The following is a 20,683-nucleotide window of genomic DNA, read 5'->3' on the forward strand; positions in this document are numbered from 1 at the left end:
TTAACAATATGTATGTATATATATATGGAAAATTTAATTATACTATCACTATTAGCCATTTTAATTTTTTTCGAGTTCTTTCACTAGCTATAGAAATCTAACTCCTCTGATCATTCATTATAAAAGAAAACTACTTGAAACAAATTTCTGCAGAGGCACAGATAAAAATCTATTGGCAATTATTAATTCAGTATTTACTTACTTGATAGTTACTCTTACTTAAGTTTGTTTCAAATAAATATTTTCCCCACTAACATTTGGCACATGATGAAATAATAATAAGATTAATTTGCTAAGATCATAAGAAATACTTCATTTTAAGTTGTCTGTTTGAGGACATTGTACTAATGACTTAAATACTTTTAATATATTTTTAAAAATAAATTTTGTGTAGACTTTTACACTTTTTTTTAGTATTTTTTTTACCTTGATGTCTACAAAAAAAAAAACAATCCTTTTCTGCCAATGCTAAAACAAAGTCCTAGTTCTTCAAAGTTTGTAGTTCTGGGAAAGTCTCTGAACGTAATAACCTTGCTTTTTGACTTTTGTAGTTTCACTTCTGGTTAACTGTTCTTGTTAACTTACGTATGTCAACCCATATAATTCTAGTGCTTAAAAGCCCACCCTGAGAAAGGACTCATGATACACTGGGATCCTAAACCCTGAATGTAGTAACCAGACAGCTAATAAAGACTTTGTAAAGGCTTAAACCTGATTATACTTTCTGAATTTTTATGGAGACAAGATTCTATGAAATTTCTTAAATGTAATACCAATTTGATTAGATCAAGGCAAACACACATTTAAATATTGTCATGAAAGTGAGAAATAGTTAAAGCAAACTAACACTATTATTGAGATAGTCTTTTAATACTAATAATAATAGTATTAAATGAAATACATGAATTTAATTCTTTCAAATGTCAATGGAAATTTTAGGATGATGTTCTTTCCCCTTCTTATTCATAATTTTATTGTTTCTTTTTTAAGCTTTTACTTCTGTGTGTAAGAATGTCTTGCCTTGGCTATGTAATAGTGACCAGGGATTCCGGAAGAGGGTTTAATATCACATGAGAATAGAGTTACAGTGAGTTGGAGCTACTGGTGAGTTATTGGAATAAAACTCTGGTCCTCTGGAAGAGCATCTGGTGCTCTCAATATCACTCCTACTAGACATCAGAGGCTAAAAAATGCAAACCAGATTTCATGTAACAATTTATTTCTTTTGGAGTTGTTGGCCAGTGACCCCAAACTTTACAGGATACTTTCAGTATTCTCTGTTACCCTTTTAGAATTCACAAATTTAAACTACAGAACATGCAGAAATCAATGTGGGATTTACCTGAAAGCTCCATTCCTACTTTCACAGTATTAGAAGATATTATACACACTATTTGAGGAGAAAAACAAACATCAGTCTTACCCAGCTGTGAAACCTACGAGGTATAATCATGACTGGCCTGAAAAGACTTTCCATTAGCCCAATAAGTGACATGAACACCATGTGTTTCATTCAACAAGATTAAACTCATACCAGGAACCATTATTGGGCCAAGAACCTATCTTTAGACAAGTCATAGCTCCTATGATTATCGTTCTAATTAGACATAATGTTCAAAGCAACTTCTAATGATATATCTCCTATTATACCCCTATATTAACTCATCCTTTAACACTCAAAAGAGAAACTTTTATTTTTCATAAATATGGGTCAACAAGGACATCCCAACTGAACAAGGTACAGAGCATAATATACTATAGCAGTATTAACCTCTAAATAGAATATATATACAGCAATATCTTCTCCAAATGCTCACGGATCATTGAAGAAGAGGAGACAAAAAGAGTGTTTAAGATCTAGTGACAGTGAATAAAACAAGAAATACTCTCTTCTGGACAAAGCATGACCACTGTACATATGAACTCATAGTGCTTGTAACATTGTGCAAGGCCTGCAAATGCTCAGCACAGTCCTTGTCCTAGCATGGGTAGTAGAATTGGACAGAACATTTAACTCCCAACAGAGATATTAGCAATTTTTCTCTACTAATCAGAAGGAGTGTTCATTTTCTCTAAGCATGTAGCTCTTGATAAGTTAATCACCTTCCAGGGAAAGGCCATATATCTATGAAAATTTTGACACTAAAATTGGCTTTTATGGGGAAAATGGCAAAATGTTTTCTGAGAAGGCAGGATGTGGATCTAGAAAAAGGTGGGAGAGGGAGAATGAGTATGATAAAAACACGTCTTTTAAAATCCTTCAAAATGTAATAAATGTAATATGGAAATTCAAACTTGCAGATTATTCCAAGTCAGTATCAACACATAAAGAATTAGCTTAAATATATACATAGAACGCAAGAGAGAGAGAGAGTTTTATGATTTAAAAAATGCTGGCATGCCCCAGACAGCAGCTGTAGGCAGGCAGCGGACTCTAATCCCAAGGCAGAGATGACTGTGGGGGCCACATGAGCAGGCAGCGAGCTCTTTATTCAGGGGGTTATGGAGGGGAAAGTAAAGGGAGGTCAAGGGTAAAGAGAGGGGGAGAGAGAGAGAAAGAGAGAGAGAGAGAGTAGAGAGAGAGGTGTGCACGCCAAGAGGGGACAGTTAGAGAGAGTCCAAGACGGTGGGGCAGGGGTCCAGGGATTGCAGGGAGTGGGCGTGGCTTGCCCCTTAATGGGCCAAAAGAATAACAGAGAGAGAGATTTATGAAAATCACAATACACTTTTTCTTAACCTCTGTGCATTTCTGGGTATGTAAACTGTGTATCCATCTACCAGTGTGTTCTTCCCTAATTTTGTTAATTGAGCTTGTTTAAATATAGCAACTCCCCAGTGTTTGGGGAGATCTGTTTGTGCTGATTGCTCTGAGACCACCTATAGAGTCTGGCCTCAGTTCTGAGAGCAGAGTTCACATTCATCTGATCAGGATGGACCAAAGAGTTTCCTGCCTGACTTAGGGGAAGATAGAAAGACACACCAGGGAGGAAGAAAGGAGGGGCGTAGCATGGCCAGCCCTTTTGATTCAGAAAGTGGAGAACGGTAAGACTGTGTTTTGGTTTTTCTGTGGATCTTTCAGGTATATTCCATAATTTACCCCTGAGTTTTGGCTTTTAATTAATAATAAAAGTAATCTCAATGACTTAGGAACAGTCACTACACCCAAGACAGGCTAAATTCCCAAACTTCATCTCTTTAAGAGGAAAAGAACTGTTTGAAGGCAAAGGGAGCCAAATGGACCTGAAAATGTTTGTTGCAGAAATTAAAGAGAAGATCAAAGTCAGATGGAAATCTATTGAAAAGAGCAGAACTTAATTTCAAAACATAGAAAAGCTGGGCATGTAAGTAAATACTGGCTTTTATGATATTAAATTTATATTAAGTAATCTTTAAAACAATCTTGATGAACATAGCAATGAATGGAGAGATACACTTCTCTTACAATAGAATGGTAATTAATAAATGTAGAAGAAAGGGATAGAATTCTAAAACCTAAAACTTGGGAATCAAATGTTAGAACAAAGCTCTCTAGTGAGATACTCTGATGAAGTAGTAACAAGGGAATCAAGTGTTAGAACAAAGCTCTCTCGTGAGATACTCTGATGAAGTAGTAACAAGTAAGTGAACACTGATGTGCTCACAGGTAAAATCAGATACCGAGCGAGTGATTGACAAAGACCTCAGAGCATCTTCATTTACTCAATACTTCTGTGAAAAAAGGAAATTTTCAAAGTGAAGAAACTGTCAAACCTGTACACAAGGTCCCAGACAAGACAGAGACTGAGTAGCTACTCTTCAGGTAAGCAAACAGGGACAATAGGGAAAGTCATGCTTCTCAAGGTGGAAAAGACAGTTACACAGAAGCAAAAGAAGTTATGAACCTTGGCTTCTGGGACTGAACACAGCACTGCCAATGTGAAATCTGGATTTTCAGTAAATAAACTAATATATAGAAAAGCAGGATGTTAGAAGAGTCAAATAAAGGTATACAGATTATAGACAGATTAAGGTGATAGGTAAATAGATAATGAACAGTTGATAGTTACTCAGACAGACAGACGGCAGACACACAGATCAACGAGAGGTTGTGATAGAAAAGTAGGCTATTAGAGAACAGCTGATTTTGGAGAAGCAAGAGAGAAGGTATATGATAATTTATCAATAAATGTAGTTCATAACATTGTATTAAATACTTTAGTACAAGAGGATCTAGTTAGAACACTTGATAAACCTTAACAGGTTAACTAAATTTTAAAAAAATACAGATTTTATGAAAAGTTTTATTTTTTAAAGCCAAAAAGTACTTTTTAACTTTAAAAAAATTCTAACAAATTTTATAGAAAATCAGTAATCTTACATTTTTGAATAATCTCATTTTTAAGTAGGCCAAATATATCCATACGTAGTGTATTTTACAATATAGCTTTCAATTTTACTATATAATTACATGTTCTGATTATACAACTAATTCCTGCAAGCATACTTCTATAATTAAATGATATAATTACATAGAGTAATTGCATAATTATTGTAATGGCATAATTATAGTAACTACTCAATTGCAAAACATTCAGTGCACAAGAAAAACAACCAGATTAATTGCTGTAATAAAATAGCTCCCTAAAAGCCATTTGGGGTTTTAAATAAAAATTTCATTTGGAGTTTAAGTACAACATACTTTTAAAACAGCTAAATGTAAATATAAATTTAAAACATGCTCAGTTCATCAGATTTATTTTCATAATCAAGCATATAAAACTATTTAAGTAAAATATTATACATTTAAAAATTTAAAGAAAATATAGCTCCTAAAATTAGAAAAATTAGCCAAAGCATTAGTGTTTGATCATTTATTTCTAGTTAACTGAACAGAAACATGAAAAAATGTTATCAACATTAAATAATTTTCTTATTTCCTATAAGACATGATAATTATAAACATTTTCTGCTGATCTCGGGAAAAATAGTAACCCTTTTGAGCATTTTAAAAAGTAGATAAAGCATTCATATTATATATTTACTATAGAAATCACCAAGATGAATGTTCCTGGGCTTCAAAGTCTGATCACAGACTTTAAGATTTAATTTTGGTTTAAAATCTAAGCATTAAAATCTAAGCATACTACCAAATAACATTTTCTCTTTATTTTTGTTGATAGATAACTTCAGTAAGTTAGCAAGTTCCTTATTGGTAGCACTAATTAGCTTTAGGCGCCAGATAATATATTTACACACAATGTTCTTGGTTCCTGCCAGCAAATGTGTTCTTTAAAAAGTTTCTATGTATGCTATATGTCAATTTGATTAAATTTTAGGCCAAAATTTCTTTTATTTATTATTCTATTTCAATGTAAATTTAAGTCAGTTGGTTATGTTTTCATATTATAAATTATTTTCTTTAACTCTGAAGCGTTGAGAAATTTCATTTGTGTGAGAAATAACAGAGAGAAGAGCCGCTCTAATATCTCTGACATCAGAGCACACACACAGCTTCTTCTATCAGCATTTGTGTTTTAACATCAAACTATCTTGACACCCACATTTAGAAATTTAGAGATGTATTTTAAACCTTTTATTTCATTGAAAATTTGGATTACCTGCAATGATTTTATTTCTCAAAAACATGAAATTTTTATACATAAACTTATTTTAATTTTATCTTAATCAAAATTATATTGAAATTAAATTGTCTCCCTGCTTATTTAAGAGTCCAAATAGATGCATACTTATTACCCAGTACAAAACTCAACTCCAAGTCGATCAAAAACTCAACATAAAACCAGATACACTGAGGCTGTTAGAAAAGAAGATGTAGGATTGAACTCCCTGTCACCAGAAAAGACTTTGTGAACAAAACACTTAGGACAGAAAATAGTACAATATTTAATAAATGAGACCTCATTAACCTGAGAAGCTTTTGCATGGCAAAGGATACCATCATTTTTACAAAGCAACAGTCTACAGAATGAAGAAGATTATACTGACTATATATCCTATAGAGGATTAATATCCATAATATATACAGTACTCGAGAAACTAGATATCAAGAAAACAAATAACCCTATTAAAAATGAGATGCAGATCTGACAGAGAATTCTCAAAAAATGAATCTAGAAATTAGATTCTAGGCTGAGAAACACTAAAAAGAAATGGTCAACATCCTAAGCTGGTGTTGACGGTTCTTCTGTTCATGTGTTTCTTTCATTGTTTAATGAATAAAGAAACTGTTTTGTGTCTGATAGGGCAGAACTTAGGTAGGCAGAGAAGACAAAACTGAATGCTGGGAAGAAGGGAAGACTGAGAGAAACCATGGTTCCTCTGCTCGAGTGGACACTGGTTGGAATCTCCAGTAAGCCACAGCCACGTGGCAATACAAAGCTTAACGGGGATGGGTTAAACTAATATGTACATGTTAGCCAATAAAAAATTAAAGCTAATGGCTAAGCAGTGTTAATTAATACAGCTTCTGTGTGGTTATTTCGAGTGTAAGCTAACCGGGCGGCCAGGACAAACAAAGTGCTCCTCTCCCTTAGAACACTAAGCTACCAGAGAAAGACAAGTTAAAACTATCTTGAAATTTTATTTTACATTAGTTAGAATGACTGATTCCAATAAAGCAAGTGATAGCTCATGTTGGTGAGGATGTGGAGCAAGGAGAACACTCATTCATTGCTGGTAGTACTGCAAACTTGTGCATCAGCTATGGACATCAGAGTGTCAGTTTCTCAGGAAGCTGGGAATAGATCTACCTCAAGATCCAGCTATACCACTCTTAAGCACAATCCCAAGGGAAACTTCATCTTATCACAGAGACTCTTGCTCAACTATGTTCACTGGTGTTCTACTCGTAACAGCCAGAGACTCGAAGCAGCCTACATGCCCCTAGCCAGAAGACTGGATAAAAAAAATGTGGTACACTTACACAGTGGAGTATTTATTACTCAGCCATTAAAAAACTGAAATAATGTAATTCACATAAAATGGATAGAATTAGAAAAACATCATCCTAGTGAGGTAACATAAACAAATAGGACAAATACAACATATACTTATTATATGTGGATAATAGTTGTTATGTGAATGAAAACCAAGCTATAATCTATCAAACAACAAAGGTTAGATGTTGAGTAATGAATTGTGGTGGGAAGCACATAGATTCCCCTAGGAAACAGAAGTAGAATAGTTATATATAGTTATATATAAGGGGTGGAATAGAAGATGGAATCCAAGCCTGGCATTGCTTGGGTGATCAGAGACAAAATGCCTAGGCATGTAGGGTGAAACCAAATATTATTGTTCTCAAACAAAACAAAACAAAACAAAACATCAAAAAAGAGAACACTGTAGCAATAAAATGTCTTCTGATGACATTCTGCTATACTTACAGATAGAATCTTGCTTAATCATCACCAGAGGAGCTTTCTCTTGCACTAGATGGGAATAAATACAAACCCACAGATATTATGCAAAGAATGAGAAACTTTGAAGTACACGGCCCACAAGGGTTGTCTCCATCAATTCCCTCTCCTCAGAAAGTCTTTGGAAGAAGAGGTATAAAAAGCATAAGAACAAAAGGTGGTGAAGGACACTAGAACAACAAGGCCCCCTAAATCAACATGATAGATACACGTATAAACTCAGAGACAGAGGCCTGCACAAGTGTACACAGATAGGGCTCTAGGTCTGGAAGGGGAAGCAGGCATATGACCCCATCCCAAATTTAGAGACATCTTCACTTAATAACCCCTTGAAAATGAAAATTCAGTTTCCTTCAAGGGAGTCTCACTGGGGAAGCATACTGCCCAGCAGTGGATGCCAACAGAAAGTGAACCCAACAGCATCTTTGGAGGTTTCTTGTAGGTATGTTGTGTCAGGTCTTTTCCTTTTAATTTTTTTATTCTATATTAATTTTATTTATATATTTTATTCTCTCTTACCCTACAGATCCTTTGCATATATATTATGTTTTCCAGTTTAGTGTTTTTATGAAATTCATGAGTTTGCAAGCTAGTGGGTTCTGTTTATTCTCTTTGACTCTTTTTATTCAGTTTGTTTTGTCTAATTCTGTAGTTCTAGTATTTTTATTATATTTTATTGTATTATTATCTCATAGAAGCATGTTTGCTTTCTAAGTAGAGATAGAAAAGGAGCAGATTCAGATCAGGGATTGGGAAAGGGCCATGTACTGGGAAAAGCAGATGGAGGGGATCTGTAATATATTAGCACATATTATGAAAGAAAATACTATGTTAAATAAAGGAAAACTAAAAAGTCAAAAACATGCTAGTTTTATTTTTTAAAAATTACTTTTTTCAACATTTTAATTAATTTAAATAAAGAGAAATTAATATTGTGTGTGTGCAGGTATGTATGTATGCATGTGGATGTGTGTGTATGGATAGGGTATGCACATTTACATATACAGATGTCCTTACCTGTTTGTATATTTTGAGGACAGATGTTTATGTGAGTATATCTTTCTCAATCACTTATTGCCATAGTTTTTGAGATAGTGTCTCTCCTCTCTCCTCTCCTGAACACTGAGTTTACCATTATGGCCACACTGACTGGGCATCAAACCTTTGATATCTGTTCTGATTGTTAGGTAGCCCTGGGATTACAGACAAATGCTGCTTTATCTGCCTATTTATATGGGCTGAAGATTTGAATTCAGCCCTCGTGCTTTCACCCACTGAGACATCTCTCCAGACCCAAATAGCTAATTTTTAAAGTGAACAGATTTAGGACGTGTAGAGCCTTTATTTTGTCATACTATAATCATGTTACCACACACACCCATACATGTAAGGCCTTGGTTCACTTTGTCGTGCAATTGCCACCCTGCCACACACAAACCCTCTTCATGTAAGGCATTGGCAGTCATCAATCTCCTTTATGACACAAGGTTTTACCTAGTTCCTACATTTAATGCAAAGAATAATAACAATAACAAATAAAAATAGTCACATTCTGTTTTTTCTCATCTGTCTATTCAACTAATCTTTCAAAAAAATATTTCCACAGTTCAATAAATTAAAATAAAAATACTGAATGTGTATCCTCAGCAATAAATATCAGAAATAAACTAGAAGTTACAATTAAAAAAAAATCAAGTTATATATTCTTTTTTTTTTTTGAGAGACAGCCTGTAGGAACTTTATTTTCCTTCCACTTTTTTCCCCTTTGCTCAAGATCACTCAGTGGTGGCTCCAGCCCACTCGGTGGCCTGCACTGTGGGAGCTGCTGACCAATCCTCAGTGGCTGGCTGGGCACTCCAGTCTTCAGTAGGGAACTGCTGGATGGGCACCGAGGGCACCTGCACACCCTCAGACCGGTCAGCCACCTCTGGCTGAGCAACAGTGAACTCAGGAGCTGGTGCAGTCCATTTGCCCTGAAATTCCTCCTTGGTCACGGCCTTCTCAGCAGCAGCCTGATCTTCCTTCTCAATCTTCTCTGGGTCTCTGTAGAAGTAGAGATCAGGCATAACCTCCCATGAGTGCTCCCGGGAGATAGTGCCATGCTTACGGAGTACTTCCCAGGCCAGCATCCACCACATCAGGCCCACTGAGTGAGCTCCCTTGTTGTTGCGGGGGATGGCAATGTCCACGTAGCACAGAGGTGAGTCTGTGTTACACAGGGCAATGGTGAGCAGGTTCACGTAAGACGCCTCTGTGAGGGGCTGGTGGTCAGCCCTGGGATCAGTCACCACCAGAAGCCGTGGCTCCCTGAAGGCTGCCTGGATCTGGTTAGTGAAGGTCCGTGAGGTGAACCGGCCAGCAATCGGAGTGGCTCCGGTGGCGGCAGCAAACTTCAGCACCACTCGCTGCACAGTGCTCCTGGAGGAGATGACGCTGACATCAGCAGGGTTCTCAATGGCAACAATAGCCCGGGCTGCAAGCAACAGCTTCTCCCAGGTCCTCTTCAGATTGATGATATAGATGCCGTCGCTTTTCCTTTTGTAGATGTACTGCTCCATCTGAAAGTCGAGGTTGGTGACACCCAAGTGGGTGCCTGCAGCGAGGAATTTGAGGAGATTCTCCTCCTTCATCTGCAGGACATCAAGGGCTCTGGATATTGTGTAAGTTTGCCTTTTAAGTTACCTTGGGAACCAAGAACAACGTAGTATGGACCCATCCTGGGGCAGCGCAGAAAGGGTCAAGTGATATATTCTTGAATGAATAATGTGTCAATTAAGAAATTGAACAGGAAATTTTAAAAATTCTTGAGGTAGGTGAAATTGGTTAGCCAATTTATCAAAACCTGTGGAATATGGCATGCTTGCTTCTAAGAGAAAAGGTTACAGCAACAAGCACACATCAAAGACCTCAGGTTCCAGGTAGATAAGCTGACATTCCACCTTAAGAAACTAGAAAAACAGAAAAACAAAGCTTCAGAGATTTAGAAAGGTCATAGTAGAAATAAATAAAACACTGAACACTTAGAAAACATTTAAGGCCAATAGGATAAAATTAAATGATTTTATTTTACTAAGTTGTGATATTCACACAACCTACCTAGATTTAAAATTCAGGGCAGGGTCTTCGGTATTCCACGGGACCCCTCCCTGCCCCCACTGCTGCTGCCTTTTTTGTCTCCTGGGTCCTGTAAACACCAGCTAGCCCTGCTGCAGTGCTGAGAAGTTCTATCCAGAGAGGTGAGTGGGTGCTTGTCTGGGCTCTCTGTCCCAGAAGAGAGCACAACCCCTCCCCCCTCAGCTTCTGTGGCAGGGTCTTCGGTGTCCCACGGGACCCCTCCATGCTCCCACCGCTGCTGCCCTTTTGTCTCCTGGGTCCTGGAAACACCAGCTAGCCCTGCTGCAGTGCTGAGAAGTTCTATCCAGAGAGTGCTGAGGAGTTCTATCCAGAAAGTGCTGAGGGTTTTCATCCAGAGAGGAGGAGATGGGCAGGCGCCAATGTAAGAATTCCTCCAACAACCTGAAAGGCAACATGACATCTCCAGAATCCAGGGAGCACGAAACTAGAAGAATTGAACACCCTACTCCAGAAGAAATAGAAGAAATTGACTCTAAGCGGATCTTTATGAAAATAATAGAGGAACTTAAACAGGAGGTGAAAATCTGCTGTAAAGAAATGGAAGATAAGTATAACAAAAAGATTGAGGAAATGAGTAAAGAAATGGAAGAGAAATATACCAAAAGGTTTGAAGAAATGAGTAAATCCATAAATGAAATTCTGGGAAACCAAGAAAAAACAATCAAACAGTTAATGGAAACAGTTCAAGATTTGAAAACTGAAATGGAGGCAATGAAGAAAACACAAAACGAGGGCCGGCTGGATATCGAAAATCTAGGTAAACGAACAGAGACTACAGAATCAAGCATAACCAATAGGATACAAGAGATGGAAGAACGAATCTCAGACTCTGAAGATACCATAGAGAAATTAAACGCTCTGACCAAAGAATACAGCAAATCCAACAAATTCTCATCACAAAACATTCAGAAAATCTGGGACACAATAAAAAAACCAAATCTAAGAATAATAGGGGTAGAAGAAGGAGAAGAATTTCAGATCAAAGGTCCAGAAAATATATTCAACGAAATTATAGAAGAAAACTTCCCCAACCTAAAGAACGATATCCCTATGAAGGTTCAAGAAGCATACAGAACACCGAATAGGCTGGAGCAAAAAAAATCATCCCCTTGCCATATAATAATCAAAACACAAAACATTCAGATTAAAGAGAGAATATTAAGAGCTGCAAAGGAAAAAGATCAAGTAACTTATAAAGATCCTTCATCTGGCGATGGATGGAGATGGAGACGGAGACCCACATTGGAACACTGGACTTAACTCCCTAGGTCCAAACTAGAAGCAGAAGGAAAGAGAACGTGAGCAAGGAAGGCAAGATCAGAGGGAACCTTCATCCGACGATGGATGGCGGTACAGACGGAGACCCACATTGGAGCACCAGACAGAGACCCCCAAGGTCCAAATGAGGAGCAAAAGGAGGAAGAAAATGAAAAAGGAAATCAGGACCGTGAGGGGTGCGATCACCCACTGATACAAGGGGACTGATCTAATGAGAGTTCACCAAGGCCAGTTGACTGGGACTGAGCGAGCACATGATCCAGCCCGATTCTCTGAATGAGGCCGGATTCACTGAATGTGGCTGGCCCGGAGTCTTTCTGAAAAGCCATTGACAATGACACTGGGACTTGTTTCCTCTGCATATACTGGATTTCTGGGATCCAGTATGTTTGGATGCTCACCTTCCTGGACCTGGAGGGAGGGGGGGAGGAGCTTGAACTACCCACAGGGTGGGAGACCCTGACTGCTCTTGGGGATGGAGAGGGAGGAGGGGAGGGAGTGGGAGTAGTGGGAGGGTGTTGGGAGGAGGGGCGGAAATGGAGACTTTTGCATTTTAATAAACTTTGAGAAAAAAATAAAATTCAAATTTGGATGCTTGATTCTAACTTAAGTTCCATTTCTCTCACCTCATCTTTATTATATTGCCCCAGACTTCTCACTTGTGAACACCAGGAATCTCTTTTCTAAAAGATAATGAAAGCGAACAAAAATCAACTCCTTCACCTCCATGACATTTCGGCAAATCCTGCATTGAAAATCATGTTTAGATGAGATCACTGCATGAATGTTGCCCACTAAAGTCTGCCTACATGTGTCAAAAAGGTTATTTCCTGAAAGAAATTATTCTGAATATTTCAGGATTCTCTTTCATACATAGAGATAATAAGTGTCATTTTCATGTAGAAATAAAGGAGATGAGGCAAAGGAAAAGTTGTTATAGAAGAGATCTTGAAAATGCAGTCTGAGTCATACCCAAAAGTCTCATAGTCTGCTCACTACAGGTCTGGGTTCATGGGGTCAGCGTTCTCCATTTCTAATGAGCCATGCATACTGTAAAGTTAATTTATAATATGCACACATTGTGTTAAAATTACTGTGTCAGTTTTAGAAATAAAGCCTCCAAGAATGTATTCTTATAAGTATTTTCCTCTATGACTTAGAATTTTTCAGGATCTAGAAAAAAGTGCATAAAATCTGGCAACATGTGTCTTGATAATAAATTTAAAACAAAGTAAGCAATCATGTCAACAAGGTTTTTAATAGTTGCTCATGAGACAACAGTGTTTGAGATTATCATGAAGTAAGCACTTCATTTACATTTACCCAGGCATGAATTGTACATGAATTAAACCATTAGAGTGAGGGCCATATTACTACATAGTAAAAATACAAAGAAGAACCGCTCCTCCCTGGAGTTCTACTGGATCAAAAATATAAAGTTGAAGCTCATAGTATTTCAATATTGAATTGTTTTGCTTAGATATAACAAGTATAACCGAAGATCAAGCCTTTACAATCTAAAGAAAATCTAAATCTACTCATTACCTACTTTTCCAAATAAATTTTTATTGTAACACACTCAACATCCATTTCTTTGTGCATTATCATGGCTCCCTTGACATAGCAAAAGTATCAAGAATTATCCCTGATGGAAACAGTCTGACCTGCAAATCTAAAATGATTACCATTTGTCCTTCTCAAATAGTGTTCCCACCCTGCTGTAGATACTCTCCAGCCTAGTTCTGAGATGGTGATCTGCTTACTCTTGGGTGTTGTATTGTATGAAAAAGCACTAATAATTATTAACTCCAAGTCTGTGTATAAGAAAGGCAAGCTGCTTTTTAAAGATTTATTTTGATTGCAAGTGTATGAATATTTGCATGCAATCAATATATGTACTGCATTGTGTTCTAGTGCTGCCAGATCTAGGTATCCAGCCTGAGTGAATGAAACAGCAGACACCTGTTTTCTGTTTGTACACAGGGAATGAAGTGTGTTCAGGGTTTGCTCATCCCAAGGACTAGGTAGGAAGATCAGTTCCAGCTGTGCTCATATTCCTGTAGATGTCACTGTTCCCTCTATATAGGCCAGTTTGTGGGGCACAGAAACAGAAGATAAGTTGCATTTGAGTTCTAACTCACATGTGGAATATTGGAAGGACCTGATGACCCATCTTCTTTCCCTTTGATTGGTTCTCATGACTTCTGTTCAATCTTTAACTGTTTAATGATGTGGATTTCACCTCTGTATGCTGTCAATAAGTGGTGTGGGAGGACCTTCTGTTTATGTGTTGCTTCTATTGGTTAATGAATAAAGAACTGGCTTGGCCTCTAGCATGGGAGGAGGAAGCCAGAGTCAGGGAGATGCCATGGAGCCACTGCCAGAGTTTGCTGGTAAGCCAGTGCTGCGTGCTGATATATAGATTAATAGAAATGGGTTAGCCAAGAAGAAGCCAGAGCTAATGGCCCAAGCAGTGATTTAAATAATATGGTTTCTGTGTGTTTATTTTGGGTCTAAGCTAGCCCGTCAGCCAGAAAGAAGAAGCAGCCTCTTGCAACAAATAAGTTTTATTATCATTGGTTAATAAAGAAGTTGCTTTGGTCTATGGCTGGACAGAATATAGGTAGGTGGGAAAACTAAACTGAATGCAAGGAGAAAGAAGGCAGAATCAGGAAGAAACCATGTAGTTGCCAAGGGAACAGGATGCCAGAACCTTAGTGGAAAGCCACAGTATTGTGGCAATGCATGATTAATAGAAACAGGTTAACTTGGAAGGTAAGAGACAACTAGGACTATGCCTAAGATGTTTGCCAAGCAGTGCTGTAATGAATATAGTTTTTCTGTGATTTTTGGGGGGATCTTGGTGACTAGAAAATAAAAGTATAGTCTCTGTGTATAGTACATAGGTCAGGAAATATTTTGTCTATATTTTACTTAAACTCAGCTTTTAAAATAAGTTATATGTATGATAAAAGTTTATGAATTGAGATATTTTTTCCACATTAATTTTACACTGTACTTCCTCCTTGTAGAGAGCTGTGCAGTGCCGTGCCTTAAAGATGTCACTGGTTTTTGCCTTCCACCTCCCCGATGGTGAGTGCTCTCTGTTGCAAACAACTCCATATATGGCTAAGACTAAGGATTTTGCTTGCTTCCGCGTATCTGGACATCTCCCGTGTGGCATGCTGGGGTTGGCTACCAACCTATTTAAGCTGTGGGCTGGCTTTTCCCGGGCTCGGAAGATTGTTCAAGGTTCCTGAATAAACTGCAGAAAGAAGAGCCTGTATTGCGCCTTCCTTGCTGGTCGAGGCGGTCGCGACACCTCCTGATTATTAAAAGTATATATTTTCCCTTTTAAAATGCCTCTGCAGTTTATCAAAAACCAATTGACTATAAATATGAAGGCCTTCTATTTCTGGAAAGTCTTCAAATTCATTAATTCCTATGTATATCCTTCTAAAAATATCACCAAGTCCTGAGTGCTGTAGCTCCATAGTTATAAGAATTTTCCAACTTTGCTTAGCTTTTAGAAAAAAATTGTTTTTTTTTTTTACAAGGAAATTGACATTTCATTGTAAACCTTAGGATTAGTATCATGGTTTTGATAAGCAATAATCTTTCTACTCCTGTGGTTAAGAATACATTGTACCTGGTGTAGATTTTCTAGTGTTCTTTTTGTTGTTTAATTTACTGATAACCTGCACTGCTGTTCAGAAACTTGTTAATTTCAGGTAGTCCTATCCATGTTTATTGTTATGTAATATACAATGTTAATGAAATAAAAATTAGTTCACCAATGAATTAAGGAATAATAAAAATAAGCTTCATATTTATAAAATATTATTTCAGTCTGCATAAAAAAGTTAAATCATGTAAATTTCAGAAAAAAATAATTTTGGAAATATAAAATTAAGTTATATAAGTCAAATAAATAGAAGAAAATTTTGCATCTTCTAATTTAAACCTAGATCCTACTTTATGATGTTTATATATGTTTATATAAAAAACATGAATATATGTATAGAATGTAAGGTTATATAGGACATTGTAAAAGAGATGAGTTTGCAAGTCATGGAGAAAGAACAATAGAAAAGAGGAAATAAGCAAAAATATAAAGCTATACCTTCAGAAACCATATAGCAGCCATGGGTCTAATAATTCATGTTTGGTATTTATTTCCTTTTTCCTCTGACTTCTCCATGTTCACTACTGATCTGCAAAGCACCAGATGATGAAGATTCTGTAGAAAGCACTCACTGTGCTTCATTATTTCATTTGTGTCTCTGTTTCACTGATTCTAATGATTGATCATTGTGTGGCCCAGCCCCTAAAAATCTCCATTGAGTTCAAGCACTGGAACTAATTCAGCAAGGTAATTCCCAGTGTCACGGGAACAAATTTACCCTGTCTACCCTGTCTGAGTTTTTGAAGGTTTTAGCTGTAATTTAATGGCTTTTAGGATAATATAACATATGTCATAAGATATAAAAATCCTGAATTCTATCTCCATTCTATTTGCTAAAGTCACTCAGCAGTTTACATATTTAGTATCATTGTCCTTCCTGTGAGAAAAGATTTGATCATGCTTCTTTCTGAAACAATTTATCGACCAGAGAAGTTGTTAAAATGCCATGCTGTATTTTGTCACAGCACTGTATATCTTTGTTTGAACCTACATCTACCTGTAACACTTATATTAGGTCTAAACCTAATGACAAAGTTCTACCTCTAAATATACCGATGAGTCTATTACTGTATATTCCCAACTGGTGGCCTCACCTTAACACTTGCTCTGAACCTAACCATAACTATAAATATAAATATAGACCTTACACATATCTATTTATAAGTTTAGACCTAACTCTAATCTATTCCTAGCTTCAACCTCATACTAAGCCAACAGCTAACCCTAACTTGAATCCTAACCCCTAAGCCTGGTGTCACAGATTACCATAACCTAAAACTAGTTCTGACTCTATTTATAACCTTAAACCTAACTAAACAAAGGTCTTCATCAAACTCAAATATTGACTTTCACTACAGTCTTAACCCTAACACTAACCCTAAACATACCCCTAATTCTTAGTCTATATCTATCACTATGTCTATCTTCCACTCTAAACTGATGCCTACCCTCCATGCTTTAACCTGAACTAACTTGAATAGTAATGCAAACCCTCACTCTCAACCTTGACATTTACTCAAATCAGAGTCCATTGTTTTCCACTATTCCTAAACAAAACTGAAACCCTACCTTCAGTATAATACATAAAGCTAAGTATAAAACTGATCATAAACTTAACTATAACAGTAATTGGAGCTCTTATACTAATTTTATACCAATCTCAAACCTGATCTTATTTATACTTCTCACCCTAACTCTGGCAAGTTCTAACCATTTTCCTAAAACTAGCTCCAACACTACTTCCAGGACTAACACTAACCTTAACACCAACCTAATCCCATATATAAATATACTTCTAACATGCTAAATGAAGTCAATATCCATTCTAAACTCTGTGAGCCATCTCTTATCCCCAATATTAACTATAAGCACAGGCCTAATTGTAGTTATAGCCTTAACTCTACCTTAAATCTTAGTCATATTGCTAACCCTAAATTCACTACTAACTCTAACTCTAGACCTAACTAAATACCAGTCAACACCATAGCTCTAAAACTAAACTTAAATCTAGCTCAAACACCAGCCTTAAACATATCTGTAGCCTCCATTTAATTACAATAATACCTCCTTCCTGAAATCTGAGACTTTCTCTAAAGCTAACCTTAATTGTATCTCAGAAACTGATTGTAACACTTGTAATTACTTTGTACAAGCTCTAGCCTGTCCTTATCTGTAAGCATAATTCTGTTTCTGCAATAAATTCTAAGCATGAACTAAACATTGCTTTATCCCTAACACTAAGAATAGCACTAACCCAAATGACAAATGTAGCTCTAAATTTATCCAAGTCTAATGCTAATTCTAACCATAATCTTAGAACTAACACCCAAAGTGCACCTATTCTAACCATAACCTTGCTTCTAAATCTAATACTAATATTAAAAATGCATCTAAAATATTCTTAGCCATAAAAGTCCGTAACAAACTTTAATATAAAAAAATCTTAAAGTGCCTCTAGACCTAAAACTAACCCACTCATAATCAAAAGCCAAATCCTAATCCTAAATTGTCTAACTCTAACCCAAAAACTAACTGTACAATAACTATAATCAGACCATAGGTAAAATTTTATCCCTAACCACATAGTCCCAACACTAAAACTAACAACAAGCCAATTTCTAACACTAATTATACCCCTTTTTCTAATGCTTTTTCTAACCCCAGTCTTAAGCATACCCTTAGTTCTGGTTCTAACCAGATCTTCTATTTATTGAATCTCATAACTAAACCTAGCTCTAACACCAGCCATAACATTAGCTCTAACTCCTGAACCTGAAAACTGATGTAAACTCAACACATATTCAACACTTAACACTAGTTCAAACCCTGCCACTAAATAAGTCCCAAGGTATAAGCAGGTTTGTAACTCTAAATCAAACCCAAACCCATAAACTGTCCATAAAATGAGCCTTAACCATAGTTCTCACACTAAGAGTATCTCTTACACTGACTTTACACCACGCTCTAATCAAAACACATGCATGACCTAAAACTGGCAATAATTTACAACCTAAAAGTAAACCTAGTTCTAATATAATCTGATGATTGCTCTGATGACAATTCTTGCTGTAACAATAACACTAAGCCTGCCATTGTCTCTAATGCTAACCTTAGAAATAACATACACACTCTCCCAAGAGCTAACCCTACCTGTCAACTTTCTTCTAACCCCTAATTAATCTTAGCGATGTACCTCAGATTGTCCCTAGTTCTAGAAGTATCCTCAATCTAGTTTGGTTGTATCTCTATAATAACTCTAATATTTGCTATAGAAATAAACCTAAAACTGTCTATAACTCTATTGCTAAGTTTGGCCACAACTGTACTACTAACTGCAATTCCAACCCTAGCTCCTTCAAGCCCTATCCCTAACTCTAACCCTTCCTAACCCTACAATAACCACAACTGAACTTTATCTAAAAAAGCCACCCTAACCTTGATGTGGTATTCCTCTGTGTATGCTTTGAATACTATTGGTTAATAAAGAAACTGCTTTGGCCTATAGCAAGGTAGAACTTGGCTAGGCAGGAAAAACTAAACTGAATGCTGCGAGAAAGAAGGTGGAGTCAGAGAGAAATCATGCAGCCCCATGGGAGACAGACACAGGAACGTACCTGGTAAGCCACAATCACGTGGCAATACATAGATTAATGGACATGGGTTAGTTTAGGATAAAGAGTTATTCAGAAATATGCTTAAGCTTTTGGCCAAACATTCCTGCAAACAAAAAAACAAAACAAAACAAAAAAACCAGAGTTAAGCATGGCTTAACACCACAGATCCTTTAACAGAAGTTTTCTGATTCAGCAGCAGCAGAGACAAAGCAAAGCAGTTTTGAAACAGTGGCTTCCTGAACCATGCTACCAGCATGAACTCTGACTCTTTCAAGAGATCTGGCTATGAATAATTTAAATAAGTTCTGTGAGCAGAGTGTTACATCTTGTTTAATGGCAACATAGACTCACTGTGTGCCTAAAAATGGGACAATGAACAGCTCTGCCATGCTGGACTGGCAGAGGAAGCAGCCAGGGCCATATTTCCTCTAGCAATGCTGCCACTTAGGTTCTTAAGTGCTTAGCATTTTAAGAAGCAGTCCTGGTCAGAAAAAGATTACAGATGCACAATAAAGAGAAATTCAGATAAAAATGATCACATTGTTGGGTAAAAAGAAGCAAATGGTTTATTTTTTTTTTGACAAAGGTAAAGTCTTTAAAGAGACAGAGTACAGAGACAATCATAGATTAAATAAAGTAAAGAAAAATAAGCCAGGTAAAGATGGAATATACACAGAGTCTGGATTATATGTATTATTGTGTTTTCTTTGAATTTTTTTTGGCTGTGAAGGTGCTAAGTACAGAGAGACATTTCATTGTATAGACTGTTAAGATAAACCAGCAGGTGTATTGACTTCAGAATTTGAGTCTAAGAATATACTACTTTGGAAAAGAGGTTCTTATTTTGTTTTTCCTCAGAGGATGAGAACATGTGGATTGCTTCCAGACTAATGTGATTTTATAGACCAAGACTACCTGAAAAGTCTCTGTGTAGACCCCAAAAATACTTCACCTAAAATATCAGAAACATTTTGGGGAGAACTATACCCAAATTCCAAAATATTATTTATAAATGTTTGTTAACATTTAAAAGGGGATAGTCTATAGAGATTTACATTGGTATGGATCTTGGTTTATTTGATACAAACTTAAGGTCAATTTTATTATATGTATATTTCTGCTCTGGATTAAAGTATTGTGTTTGTGTAGCGCATTTAAAAATTTAATGTATAATTAAGGAATATATGTTAATAGATAATCATCTATAATAGTCAAGTTTCTAGTCATGTTAGTTAGGTTTTCTAGCTATATAGAGATACATTTCAGTTATCTAGGTGTTTCTCAAATCTTTCAAAGGCCTACAGAATATTACATTTAAAATGTTTTAAGAACTTAGAACATTTCATGACAGTGAGACACATCTGCTCCTGGCAGCACCAATCTACTTCAAGAAGATGATAGGTATAAAAGAGGATCCTCATGGAGTTTGTTAGCCATTTGGGCAAGAAACTGCTCTTTCCTGGAATGCTTGATATTATGCTGTATGAACTGGACATGCAAGATCCACAGAAGAATGACTGCTGAACTTGCCTAAAGGTGAGACCACCCTTTGG

The 20,683-nt window shown here is 36.5% G+C and overlaps 1 pseudogene; it reads right to left on the bottom strand.

The window, feature by feature from the left end:
- Positions 1–9,193: 9,193 nt before the first annotated feature.
- The window catches only part of LOC125406703 (small ribosomal subunit protein uS2 pseudogene), a 39,968-nt pseudogene continuing 28,478 nt past the window's right edge, over positions 9,194–20,683 (bottom strand).

The sequence above is a fragment of the Myodes glareolus genome, chromosome 5, assembly GCF_982192425.1.
Source record: "Myodes glareolus chromosome 5, mMyoGla1.1, whole genome shotgun sequence".
NCBI lineage: Eukaryota > Metazoa > Chordata > Mammalia > Rodentia > Cricetidae > Myodes > Myodes glareolus.